This window comes from Chlorocebus sabaeus, chromosome 12 (genome assembly GCF_047675955.1).
Source record: "Chlorocebus sabaeus isolate Y175 chromosome 12, mChlSab1.0.hap1, whole genome shotgun sequence".
NCBI classification, from domain to species: domain Eukaryota; kingdom Metazoa; phylum Chordata; class Mammalia; order Primates; family Cercopithecidae; genus Chlorocebus; species Chlorocebus sabaeus.
Genome location: NC_132915.1, coordinates 32,178,678 through 32,192,533, shown reverse-complemented (window position 1 = coordinate 32,192,533; position 13,856 = coordinate 32,178,678). Strand labels below are relative to the sequence as shown.

At 40.3% G+C, this 13,856-nt stretch overlaps 1 protein-coding gene across 1 annotated transcript in view; it reads left to right on the top strand.

Annotated features, from left to right (window-relative positions):
- The window catches only part of LOC103219518 (histone-arginine methyltransferase CARM1-like), a 169,603-nt gene that overhangs the window by 70,317 nt on the left and 85,430 nt on the right, over positions 1-13,856 (top strand). The window lies entirely within an intron of this gene.

The window sequence follows — 13,856 nt, the reverse complement described above, 5'->3', positions numbered from 1 at the left end:
AAAATGATAAGAGTAGTAGCTATTTTCTAGAGCTTTTACAAGTTCAAGATGATACAGTGTATATGAACTCTGTATTAGCAAGGATTATTATTATTGATGGTCATGGGTTTCCACCTCTGCTATTACTTTAAAGCTTCCACATCTTGATTTTTCATTCTGCCTCCTCTATGCAGTTTTAATGAAAATCCTTTCTTGGCCAGAGCACACTGCTGGCTGAGAATTCCATTTGGAATCCTTCCAGGAAACTGACCCCACTAGAATCCAACCCATCTCCCCTTCTTGGAGTTTCTGTTAATTGCCATCTGGCTATTTTTAGTTTCTTCAAGTGTGCACTGGGCACAAGCAGGGAAAGTCCATCCTGCTGAGGTTATGGGGCTGTGTGAGCTGTGGGGTTTTAATCTGGAAATGTTTTGACACTTCATTTGTCAGGGCACCGGTTGCTGGAAACTTGTGAGAGTGAGCAGGAGCTGAGAGCTTATTATTTTTTTAAATCAGTGTTTTCACAAAGGAGAGAATCCCCAGTTGCAACAGCTGCTTAGTGCATCCAAATGTGAGTTTGGCTTAGGCAGAAGGGATTTAGGGATTTGAAAGCTTAAAAGAAAACATAAATAACAACAAACATGGAAAGCAACCTGTTCAGACCATCAGCTGATATTCAGATTGCAGAGCCTGAGTTCTTCTGATATGAGTTTTCTTCAGTGTGTGCTTATCATCAGTTTGGTCAAAGGCCTTTGAGTTCATTTCTAGTCCTGTTCTGAAATTCTCCCTCACTTTAAAACACTGCACACACTAATGAGGCCTGACCTTCATCATTGACCAGAATAAAGGCTACAGCCTAGATCTGCCACATAGTGCTGTCTGTAAGTGCTTGCTTCCTTCCATTTCTACTGACTCTCTACTTCTTGACCAGCATAGATGTTAACCCTGTGGTGGCAGAATCCTTGTTCAGAGCCTGTGGGTGGGAGTAGAAAGAAAAAGAAATTACTTATGATTTCTGCTAGGGGCTTCACATATCCTATATAATTTAATCTTTGTGTGTTAGTCAAAGTTCTTAGTTGCCAGCATCAGAAATTAATACAGTGAAAGGATTTCCTTAAAGGTTACAGGAACTTCAGATAATGAGTCTTAGAAGCTACATATCTGGAATAATTTTCAAAATCATGTTGCAGAATTGATCTCAGAAAGACAGCAGTGCAGCCAGACATAGATACTGCAATGTACACAGCTTTCACTAAATACCAATCTTGAATGTTGTCCTAAGAACTTTCCCTCTGATTCTCTGGGATCTGGAGATAACTGATGCCACCATATGACCTCACCATAGTGGATTCCGTGTAGTGCCTACATCTTCACACTCTGAGCTCCCATGCAAAGCACATCTTCCTGGCAGAGCCTGGGTCATGCTTGTGCTTTAGCTGACACCTTCACTTCCCTAGCAAGAGGCTGGTGCTGCCTTGGAATATGAGGCATTCCCCAAACATAGGAAAGGAGTTCTCATGCTGAGAGGCACCAAAGAATGGCAAATGCCCTGTGCGCTGTACAAGAAACAAATGCAATACATATTGTTAGGTTAATAGTATAGATAAAGGGATTGGAGCTACAGAAAGTTAACTAACTTGCTTTAGCATAAACAACTGCTACGTGGCAGAGCTACATGCAAACTCAGGTCTGTCTGTATGCAAAGTCTGTACTGCAGGATGATTTTAGGGGTGACAGAAAGTCATTTGTTTTATGCTCTAGGATGATAAACTGACATTTCGCTATGTGATTTTTGGATTGTGAGGGGAGCAGGATGTGATGGTGAAAAACAGTATCTGCATATATATGCAGTATCAGTATATATATATGTATGCTTTTCTATAGCTTGGGCTTTGAAGTGTGATTCAGTTTTCCCGGGCTGCCATAACAAATTACCACAAAGTTAGTAGCTAAGTGCAACTGAAATTTGTTCTCTCATTGTTCTGGAGGCTAGAAGTCTGAAATCAAGATGTCTGCAGGGCTGTGCTCCCTCTGACGGCTTTAGGGGAGGATCCTTCCTTACCTCTTCCTGGCTTCTGCTGGTTGCTGGCAGTCCTTCGTGCTCCTTGGCTTATAGATGCATCGTTCCAATTGCTGCCTCTGTTGTTACATGGCATTCTCCCAGTACGTGTTTCTGTGTAAATTTCTCTCCTTTCATAGTGACACCAGCCACATGGGATTTAGGGCCCACCCTAATTCATTATAACCTTATCTTAACTTGATTACATCTGTAAAGACGCTATTTCCAAATAAGGTCACATTCACAGGTTCTGGATAGACATGAATTTTGGGGAGGTAGACACTATTCAATGCACTATAGTATAGAGACTAGTTTCATTAAGTTAGATATCACAGTAACTCATTTCTGAGACTAATTCCCTGTAATAAAGGCAGAGAGAAAGTGATAGAAAATGAGTCTAGGTTTAACTGATCTCTTTGGTCCCTTAAGCCCAAAGGGGACCCACTGAACAGATCTTCTGCCTGTGAGTGAAGCAGGAGTATATCTGTGCCAGAATCTTGAGCTTGAGTAGACTTACTTCCTGAAAGGTTACTAGAGAAAGATGCCAGAGTCAGCAAAAGGAAATGCTTTCATTTGGTATGAAAGCAAAATACAGCTCCCCCGGAGAGCCAAGAAGACTATGAATAAGTATTGGTCACAGACTGATTTTTAGAGTAATTGGGGAAAAGGAAGCTGAGGGCTTTAGGGTACAATACAATAGGTGGCTTTCTAAACAAGATATTTGTGCTTAAAGCACATCTCTGCCCCTTTCAAGATGGCGACATGTGACCTTGATCTTTTTGAAGTTAATTTTAAATTGTGGTAAGCACACTTAACCACATGGTGGCTGTAAAAATTTAGTAAGCAACTTCTTGGAGAGTCTCAGCACAGCTCTGGAATGCTGCACACGTGCCTGGGGAATCAGAATCAGAAATCATCGGACCCTCAAAGATACAGCTTACCCAGGCTTGTGAGTCAGGGCTGTACTGCTGTAACAATCAACCCCTAAATGTCAGTGGCTTAATCCAACAGAGCTTTATTTCTCTACTTTGTATCATTCTCACTCCAGGACCCAGGCTGATGGAACAGCCTCCATGAAAAGCATTACTATTTCCTATTGTAGAGAAAAGAAGGACCTAGCAAATCACACAGCTAGTTCTTAAATCTTCCACCTGAAAGTGGCCAGTATTACTTCTAACCACATTACGTTGGCCAAAGCAAGTTATATGGTCACTCCTAATTTCAACAAAGCAGGGAAATGCACATCTACATCTGCCCATAAGGAGAACCAGAGATATTCGGTAAATGGCATTATATATTACCTTTGCAAACTCATTAAGTTAGGGACAGGTTGATAAGGTGATATTCTCAGTGCACCAGCTGTGCATGGGAGGGGGTAAGAAAAAGAGGGGCTTGATGGATTAATACTTCACTTACAGGATTTCATTGAAATTAACTTCTGCCTGGTGGATTGCCTAGCCACTGAACACAAAGCATTTTAGAAAGTTCCTAGAGTTGAACTTCCAACCCTTTCACTCTTCCTCTAAGACAGTGCCATGAAGGGCCAATTTGGGGCAACTACTGACTTTCCAAAGGCTTATATAGAAGGCTCTGTATGACATAGTAATATCTAAAACAGATGACTTTGTTTTAATGTCTGCTTACAGGCTAAGAATATAAGTAAATAAAGAGGATAAGATCATTAAAAAGCAGTTAAATTGGATGAAGCAACCAACCAATAAGCTCTTCAAAATATTGTATTTTCATCCCTTGGTATCTGTGGGAGGTTGGTTTCAGGACACACACATACCCCCCAAATTAAAATTTGTGGGTTCTCAAATTTCTCGTATAAAATGGCGTGACATTTTCATATAATCTATGCACATCCTCCTATATGCTTTAAATAATCTCTAGATTAATATCTAATGCAGTTGAAATGCTATATGAATAATTTTATATTGTATTTTTATTTGTATTTTTAAATTGTTATATTGTTATTTTATGGGGTGTTTTGTTTTTAATATTTTTGATTTATTGGTTGAATCTTTGGATGCAGAACTCACAGATACTGAGGGCTAACTGTACTAGACCCTGGTCTTTTCTGGCACTGAACCAGAAAAATTCTGATGAATTTAGAGCTTCTGCCTAAATTCCCTTTTCACTTAATTTCCTGAGTAGTATTGGCATGTCCACTTTAACCTCAGAGTGGTGGCTTAGGTTTAGAATTGAGAAGTTCCGGAAACCCAGAAAAGACAGAGTCACAGGAAAATTTCAATAAACATGTTGATATTCCTGTAACTACCACCAATTTCTCAGTCTAGATTCCCTAAATTGCAGAGCATGAGGCAAAGCCTTCTGGGCTGGCCCTTTATCAGGGAGTATTAATCTCAGGAAAACAGGAGTAGGAGAAAGGAGGGAGAGCAGGTAGAAAGCAGTACATTACTGAGCTGGCCATAGCTTTATGAAAAACTGATTGCTTTGTGTCATAGGACATCTTCAAAGGGGCAATATGAAGCCACTTCATCCTCAAATAGTTCCTCTAAGGGGAGAAATGGAGAATGATGTATTCATTAGCTGCCATCTCCCATTGGTCAAAGTATTCCCTCACTGAGTATTAACTCCCTTACACTTCAAGGGTACATGTGCATGAGCGTCAAGTAAGTGCTACAGTGCTTTCTCCTGCCTCAACAGAAACAAGGAAATTCCACTATAGGAAGCACATGGCACAAATGAAGTGTGCACTGTTTGTTGTGCTAATGAATGATATGAGGACCTAGAAGAAATCATTGCAATAGGTTCCTCAGGCAGTAGTGAATATAGCAGCAACAGCAGCAGCAGCAACATCAGCAATAAAATCTAGCTCCAGGATTCAAAGATCAGTGTAAGCAATTTCTAGGACCCCTCTGCTAGATAGCAAGGCAAGCGTTCTCTTCTGGCTTGAGGCAAAACCAGAATGCATTATAACCAGCACTCAAACCGGGAACCTAGGAGTCAATCTATACTTTTTATTCTCCTTTCAAGTCTAAATCCCTTAGATTTAATGGTCTCAGCATTTCTGCAATCTTTTCACTTCTCCTGTCCCACAGAAAGTCCCCAGTTCTCATTCTTATTGTTTCTTTCCTGGAATATTGCAAAAGTTTTGCAACTACTCTTCCTGCTTGTAACAGTTAAGATACCTTTGACTCAGAATAGGAAAAATCCCTACTCAAATTGGCTAAAATAGTCAAAGGTAATGCAACTTTACGGTGTTTTAATCTATGAAGTCACATTACCTTTGACTGTGTTAGTCAATTACTTTGAGCATCACATCCAAATTTAACCACATTCAGGAAATAGGAGGGATCTTTTCTGTGTGTCTCTTTAGGAGGGAGGAAATCTTTCCCAAGTAGTCTTTCTCAGTAGACTCATGAAGAAAATCGTATCACATGCCCAAGCCTAAACCCATCATTGGCAAGAGGAATAGAACCACTTTTGATTGCCCTAGACCAATCAAGATCCCCTCTCTGGATCTGTGGATGGTTAACCACGTAGAGGAGGGTAAATACTCAATAAAACTGAAGTTCTGATTGGAAGGAGGAAGGGAGAGGGGACTGACACTGGTTAGGATTGCTGGGTTCTGTTACCCTTGATGTTGTGGCCCTCCAATCCATGCCACTAGTATGATGTTGCTGAAATGCAACTATGACATAATCCTATTAAATAATCCTTCTATTTAAAACTTTCTGATGATTCTTCTTTGCTGAAGAATCAAGCCAAGTCTTGCACAAAAGACTATTTATGATCAAGCATCTGCCAGTTTCTCCAGATTTTGCTCTTGCCATGTTCGTGTCTTAACCATGCCCCGCTTCTACCTCTAATACTCATATCATGCTCCTGATGCAATTTACTGCCTCCCGTATGCAACTGGCTCTATCATTCTTAGATGCCTTTGTCCATACTTCCCAGAGCTCCTGCATCTTCCATCATTTAAATGGCACAATATTGACTCACTTTTCAATTTCCAGTACCCAGGTCACCTCAATGAAATCTTTCCAGACCCCGTGGTAAAGTAGGCTCTTTTTCCTTCTGCTCACACTGTGCCCTTATATAATTCTATTATTGCCACTGTAGCACATGATTGTACTTCTTTGTTAATGCCTATTCCTCCTCCCAGACAGTCCTGCTCCATTCATCTTTGTATTCTCAGCACCTGGCAGTGCTTGCACATTGGTGAATGAATGAAAGAGTGTTTAAGGGTCTAGAGCTGAGTGATCACACCCAGGTCTAAAGCAGGGTTAATTGTGAGGAGATAAACTAAGCATGATCACATGTTTTGAATATTCCCTAATTAGAAAGGAAAATAGTTATAGAACTGGTAGAAGGGTGGTTAAAAGATTGGTAATAGGTTTATCCGTCTTCTTCCAGAAGACTAAACAGAATGTGCTCATAAGCATTAATTCTGTATTATTTAAACACAGGCAACCCTCTGCGTGCAAGCAAGTTTCACTGCACAGATGTAGAGTTCTGTCTTAGGAGGAGCTATCACTGCAGAATTTTCCTGCCATAATGAAAGTGCTAAGTATCTGAATAAGATTTAAGTCCAAGCTGAAAAGGCCATAAGAGGATGTCTTCTGTAGTCGCTGAGATGCTTTGGACATTCTCTTCTGATAAATCTGGAGTAGGAGATGCGATGGACTGCAAAAGTCTGTGCAGCTTCCTCTTTCTGTTACTGCCCAGGAGCTGCTCAGTCTACCTGTCAGTCCATAGTTTGGGTATTGGAAGATTCGGATACTAGATGCAGTCTATGGGGGTCGGCAACCTGTGGCAGCCAACAGTGATGATGAAGCACATGACACTGAGCACAAGCTTGAGCCACATGTGGCTTTGGGCTGTCTAGTGAGTTGACTATAGATGGAATAAAATGATGGCAGGAAGGAGTGATGTCTGTGGAAGTAGGACACAGAACATAGGAATATAAGGCATGCAACAATAACAGGCATTGCAATTCAGAGCAGCCACTGATGTGCTCAAAAAATAAAGAAGAATTAGTAAATAATAACTGATATCACTTGAGGAACCAATTGTGGGATAATCAAAACCTTCATATTTGAAGACAATTATAAAAAGCTGGAGTGAATAATAAGTCTAAATGTGGCCAATATTACTCTAGTCTGAATAGAACAAATAATAATTTAGAATTGAAGTTGAGAGAGTGGCTGATAGTATAGGATTCAACTTAGATAATTTTAAAAATCTCATCTCTGATTCTCAGCCTCCTTATCTACAAAATGGAGAAAATAATAATTGTTATCACAAGTTAAAAAGGTAATTCGTACACAGTACTAAACAGGCATAGCATATAGTAAATATACAAGAAGTACTAGATACAATAGGTCCTTCATATTCCTGTGCTGTTTCTATGGGTTCTATGTCATGGATACAACCAACTGTGGAACAAAACATTGGAAAAAAGATGAGCGGTTGTATCTGTACTGAAAATGTATGGACACTTTTTTCTTGTCATTATTCCCTAAACAATATAGTACAACAACTATTTACATAGCACTTACATTGTACTAGGTATTATAAGTAATCTAGAGACTGCTTAAGGTATTCAGGAGGATGTGCATGTGTCATATGCAAATACCACACTATTTTATATAAGGGATTTGAGCATCCAAGGATTTGGGTATCCAAGGGGATTCCTGGAACCACTCCCCCATGTATACCAACAGATCACTGTATTTATTTTTACTCTTTTATTCAAGGGTAATTTTGTTTCATACTTTCATAAGGTTCTACATATTCCTTGTTAATTTTAAGCTACTAAATCCAAATGAATAGTTTTGAATCCACTTGGAGCTATGTAAGCCCTGTCCAAGCATTTTGCAGGATTTCTTTGCTCAGGAAACTACAAGAACATGTAATTAAAATAATCTGTAAAGCAAAATGATAACCCTTTCTTTCTAATATTTTTTAAACTTTTCTTACCAATAAATCCCCCGGACATTTGGTCACGATTACATGGACCAGTTGTTGACTTTTCCCAGTTAGTCCTGCCAGGGATTTCATACTATTTTCAGGCACCACTATGTATAAGCCAAAAAATAGCCATGTCTACAGTCACTGCCTGTGTATCCAACAGGCAGCTGAGGATGAATTCCCTCTCTAGAAGGTGATTGTCCACAAGACCTAACTGGATGGTAATGTAGGGAGAATATGGCAAGGTCAAAAGAAAGTAATCCTTTGAAAGATTCTTAATTTCACTAGGTTGGTGAGGACTTATGTTGGTATAAGGTGGCTTCTCAGCAAGGTGACAGATTTGTACCATATTTTCTGGATCATGAATCTGTCCTCTCTTTGTGGTAGTGAGAGACCTTTTCATTCCTTCAGTTTCTTCAACAAAGATTTAGTGAGTGTCTCCACTGTGCATCAGACCCTGTACTACATGTCAGATTCAATAGTGAGAAGCAGATGGGGTCTCTCCTTTAATGAAGATTACTATCTTCATTATCTATCTCTCCTTTAATGAAGATTACAAGGGGAGAGAGCAGATATTAATCAAATCATTCATTACATGAAAAATTAAAATTCTGATGAATGTTATGAAGAAAGAGTATGAGGAGATGCTGATAAGAAAGTATACAACAAGAGGACTTAGCGTGGTAGGAGAGCAAAGACTAGGGGAGATGTTTGGGACTTAGCCAAGACTACATTTCCCCACCCGCTTGCACCTACATGCATGGCCAATGGAATGTAAGAGGAAGTGATGTGTCACTTCTGGGCCAAGGTGGTTAATGGTCCAGCATACCTTCCCTACACTGAAGATTAAAAGGTGGAGATGTTTGTGACCTTAAGGATGAGTTGGTTTAACAGCCAGGGTCCCTGCAGGAGAGAGACGGCACACATGACAGGGTGTGTTAGTCAGGGTTCTCTTAGAGGGACAGAGCTAATTGGAGATACATCCATATCTATATCTATTATCTATCTATCTATCTATCTATCTATCTATCTATCTAAAAGGGAGTTTATTAAGTATTAACTTATGTGATCACAAGGTCCCACAATAGGCTGTCTGCAAGCTGAGGAGCGAGGAGAGCCAGCCCAAGTCCCAAAACTGAAGAACTTGGAATCCAATGTCCAAGGGCAGGAAGCATCCAGCACAGAAAGATGTAGGCTGGGGGGCTAGGCCAGTCTCTCCTTTTCAAGTTTTTCTGGCTGCTTTATATTAGCTGGAAGCTGATTAGATTGTGCCCACCAGATTAAGGGTGGATCCACCTTCCCCAAACCACTGACTCAAATGTTAATCTCTTTTGGCAACACCCACACAGACACACCCAGGATGAATACTTTGTATCCTTCATTCCAATCAAGTTCACACTCAGTATTAACCATCACACATGTTTAATGAGAGTTAAAGATAATGTGACTATTTACAAAGATGTAGGCAGAGTTAGGGGAACAAAGAAGGGATAGTGAAGCACTCTGTTACCAGCAAGAATGTGAACCTGTTATTCTATCTGGACCTAAAGGTAGCTACTGGAAATGTGACATAATATCAGAGCTGTAAGAGATGGGAGTCCAACAAGAACCATGGAGACACAGAAAAAAGGAAGACAAAAGAATAAATAATCTGACCTCACCATCCTCACTCCCTCTGATCTCCTATTGTCATTTCCCTTGACTTATCCCAACTAGAATCCAGTGGCAAGAAAGCCCATTGTTACAGTCGATATAGGTCAGGCTCCTGCCAAAGACCAAGATGAGAAGAGTGGAGGATAGATCTGGAGGAGCAAATAGAAAATATCCAGCACAATAGTCACTGAGTAAGTGAAAGAATATGACCGCAGACTGAAAGCAGATTGTGTGTAATGGAGAGCATAGCAAGCAAAAGGAACAGAATGTACTAAGGCCTGTGGCAGGAATGAGCATAAAGTCTTCTAAGAACGCCTGTTTTCAGGCAGAAGGACCTGGTGGAAGGCTACCTCAGCTAGTCAGAAGGGTGATCGTGTTCCAATCATAGTCAAGGAGGAAGAATAGAGGTCATGAAGATCAAGACTAAAAAGTATCAGATGCGTGGGGTGACATGGAGGCCAAGAAATAAGAAAGAGGCCCGAATGCAGAAGACAAGGAAGGTTGAGTGAAACATTACAGGCTATGAATCTTGAATAAAACAAGGGCATCCTGAGCTCATCTTCTTTGGGTGCTGCCTTGTGATGCAAGAGCATTTCCAGAGTCCAAATGGCAGACAAAAGTCTTAGGCCTTTCCTGAAGATATTTCAAAATGATGTTGGAATTAAAAGACTGCTATCTTGGGCCATCCCATTCAGTCATTTAGGCAACAAATATTTATTAATGGTTCTTATGTTTCCACTGTGCTCACTAGGTACTGAGAGATGATGTGATTCCTGTCTTTGGTAAGCTCACAGGCTAAGCAGGAAAGACAACCGTGTAAATAACTACTTGTCATATCCTGTGGTAAGTGCTGTTAGAGAGTGACATGCAAGGTGCCAGAGAACCCAGCCTACCCCGACTGGGGAATCAGGGAATGCATCCCTGAGATATAAGATTTGAGCTAGGTCTTGAAGGATGTTTCCCAGGTAGAAAAATGAGAGGAGGGAATGTTATCTAGGGGCAATGTATTGATCAGTGGATGCCAACTACTACTAAAACGATCTCTAAATCTCAGCTGTTTATCATAATAAAATTTATTTCTTGCTCATGCCATGTCCAGTGTGTTCTGAGTGGCTCTTCCCAAAGTGGTGATCCAGAGATTCAGGCTGTTTTCATCTTCAGTGCAGGGAAGGTATGCTGGACCTTTAACCACCTTGGCCCAGAAGTGACACTCATCACTTTGCCTCACATTCCACTGGCCATGCATGTAGATGCAAGGGGGTGGAGAGATGTAGTCTTGGGTAGGCAGCGGCTTCCTGGCAGCTGCATTCTGAGAGAGCGTGAACATTTGGTATGGGGTGATGGCTCCCACTGCCACAGGGAATTGCACATGAGGGAGCACAGAATGAAGTAAAGGGATGTGATTCCTAGCCTAGGGTGTGTGTGGAAGAAAGGAGAGGAGTAAAGAAGAAGAGACTAAAAAGGTCAGTCATTACTGGATGGCTCAGGACTAAGAACAACATACCAGAGAGACCTTCTCCTTCTCCCCCAGATGTGTGGAACTGTTAGAAGTGTGATATGGCCAGATTTGCATCTCTTCACAGTACACTCATTTCTCTTTTTTTTTCTGTACAAAAAGAGAGTGAGAGTTGTGCAAAGAGTTAAACACTGGATTTTCATCCTAACTCTGCCAACTGCTGCTTACCAACCTTGCTACCTACTTGGGCTGGCTACTTAGTATCTCTGAGCCTCAGCTTATCAATAAAATGGGCACAAAACTATATGTACTCTCTATTCCAGAGAGGCATGAAGATCAAATAGATAATGTCAGGCAAACATCCTTTGGCAACTGTAAACTGCTCTACATATACAAGGGGATTTAGTTATTCTATTTTTCCTCTGCCTGAGGGGAGATATTTTTTCCCAGAGCATGAAAGTATAACTCAATGACTGCTAAGTTCCTGAAATATATCCACTTCTGTGATGACCTACCAACGGTAGAATAAGAAATGAGCTCAATATTACCTCTATAAGAAAAAATAAATACAATTAGAGGCAGCTCCAATGCTTCCTAAGGTGCTATGTAAGAAAGCATAATGGAATTACCTGTGTTAATGACTTTTCTTCTTCCACAGTCTTGGAAACCACAGATGGAAAGGGCTGAGGTAGTATATTTCCATTAGAGCCTAAGTATTTGCTTTGACTCTTAGGGTTTTTTTTTCCCACAGAATTTATCCTTGGTCCTCCAAGGCTTTGTTTTCCAAAGTTGCATGGCTTATGTAGAGAAAGGGAAATGTCCCTCTACCTCCTCACTGTCTCTTCCCATGGCATGACTGAAAATTTACTTGTTAAGATTTTTTAATATCCACATAAGTGGGCAGCAGATGGACTTATCTGGACAGTGCTAGCAAAAGATTGGATTCTTTTTCAAGGCCTAACTCTGTTTTGAAATAACCAAATGATTAAAGTTACTTTGGCTTGCATTTTTAGAAAATTTTTTCAGCTTATAATTTGTCACTACTTCTCTAGATATGGCCTGGGTCTGTTAAAGTATCTTTTTACCAAATGGACCAAATTTCCAAAAGCCCAACCACATAAGGCTCCCTCCCATCTCTGTCTCTTTTTCTTTCTCCCAATTTCCTTTCCCCCATCTCTCTGCTAATGGTGAGATGTTCCTTTAGTTTTTGGTCTGCAGCATCACGAGAACTGGAAAACACTGCTCTAAGATGTGCTTCGTGCCATGTTAATAAATTAGATAAAGAACTTCATTTACACATTTCCAGGGCACCTGTTCCCAGAGCATCCAGGTGCAATTTCCATTGTCTCTTAACTTGCATCCATACCCTGGGCTGAACTTGAAATTTAGAGTGTCGTGTTTTTAATCGAAGAAAGTTCTAGAAAGTTTCTTCTGAATGTAGTGCATTGTTCTTTGGGACCGTGGATTGCATTCTCCAACTTAACAGCCTCCATTTCTTAAATGGCAGTTGTGAGTGTTCTTACAACAGACCATGGCCACATTAAGATGATGTATTTCCTGGGGAGGATGAGGGAAAGAGAATACTGTTATTTCTAAAAGTATAGACAGCCTGATAGCCAATTTTGGAGTCTGGGTGACATTTTAAATTGGTAATGCTCCTAATTACCCAAACCCTAGGAAACCGTATGGAATACAGCCACAGCTCTAGATTAATATAAGTGAGCACTGTGAACCCATTACTAACAGCATGTTCTCTCTTAGAATAATGGCACAGTATCTATGTCATCACAGTGTGATATTGCAGTTAAAATGCACACACACACATCTTAATAAGTCTTGTTTTTTGGCAAATTTTTCCTGCTATAATTTTTTAACTTTTCTAATTTTTCCAACAAACATACTGCTTTGTTTCCTTGTCAACCATTGTCTATTGGTATTGCCGTGTTGAAATGTCAGTTTTATAGAAGACGAATGTCAGCAAGCAATGTATGATAATAAAAAACATGAGCATGAAGGCAGACATGTTCAGAGTCAACTCTTAGCCTCCCTATTTATTGCCAGCTGAACTTGAGGTTGTTGTTCAGTGTCTCCGAGTTTCACAGATTTTTTTTAACCTATTACATGGGCATAATAATGTTGTCTACTCATATTGTTATTGTGAGGAGATAAAGCCAAGTAAAATGTCTTGTTCAAAGTTAGTGCCAAAAGATGCTGAGACTAAAAGACATCAATGAGACAGAAATACAGCAACTCGAAATTTCAATGATCAGGCTGAGATTCGAGCCTCAGCTCCAGCAGTGCTTGGAGAAAGGGGCTGACCACATACTATCCACCCCTTGCATGCAGGGTTCAGTGTTGGCCTTTTTGTGCCAGTAAATGGTGGTTTTCTTGATCTAAGATCCAGATCTGAACACAGAGAGTGGAAGAAAAATTTCATCACTCCACTACCTTCATCTGCTCCTACCCTCCAGAGAAACCTCTCCAACTTTATGGAGGGGGCTTGGTATAAAAGCACACACCTCACTTTTGAATTTTTCAAGACTATCTTCAGTGATTTCTAAACCTAGATATATCATTCCAAAAATTACTGGCCACAGTTTTCGTTTGTTTATGCTGATAGAATTGGTGGAGCAAGCTCATTTGTGACACCTACTTCTCTTGGCCCTAAGCATCCTCAAAGAAGTCCATGTTACAAAGAAACTATCATAATAGCAATAATTTGTGAAATATCAATTATGTGCCAAGTGCTTTGCATGTTTTCATATTATT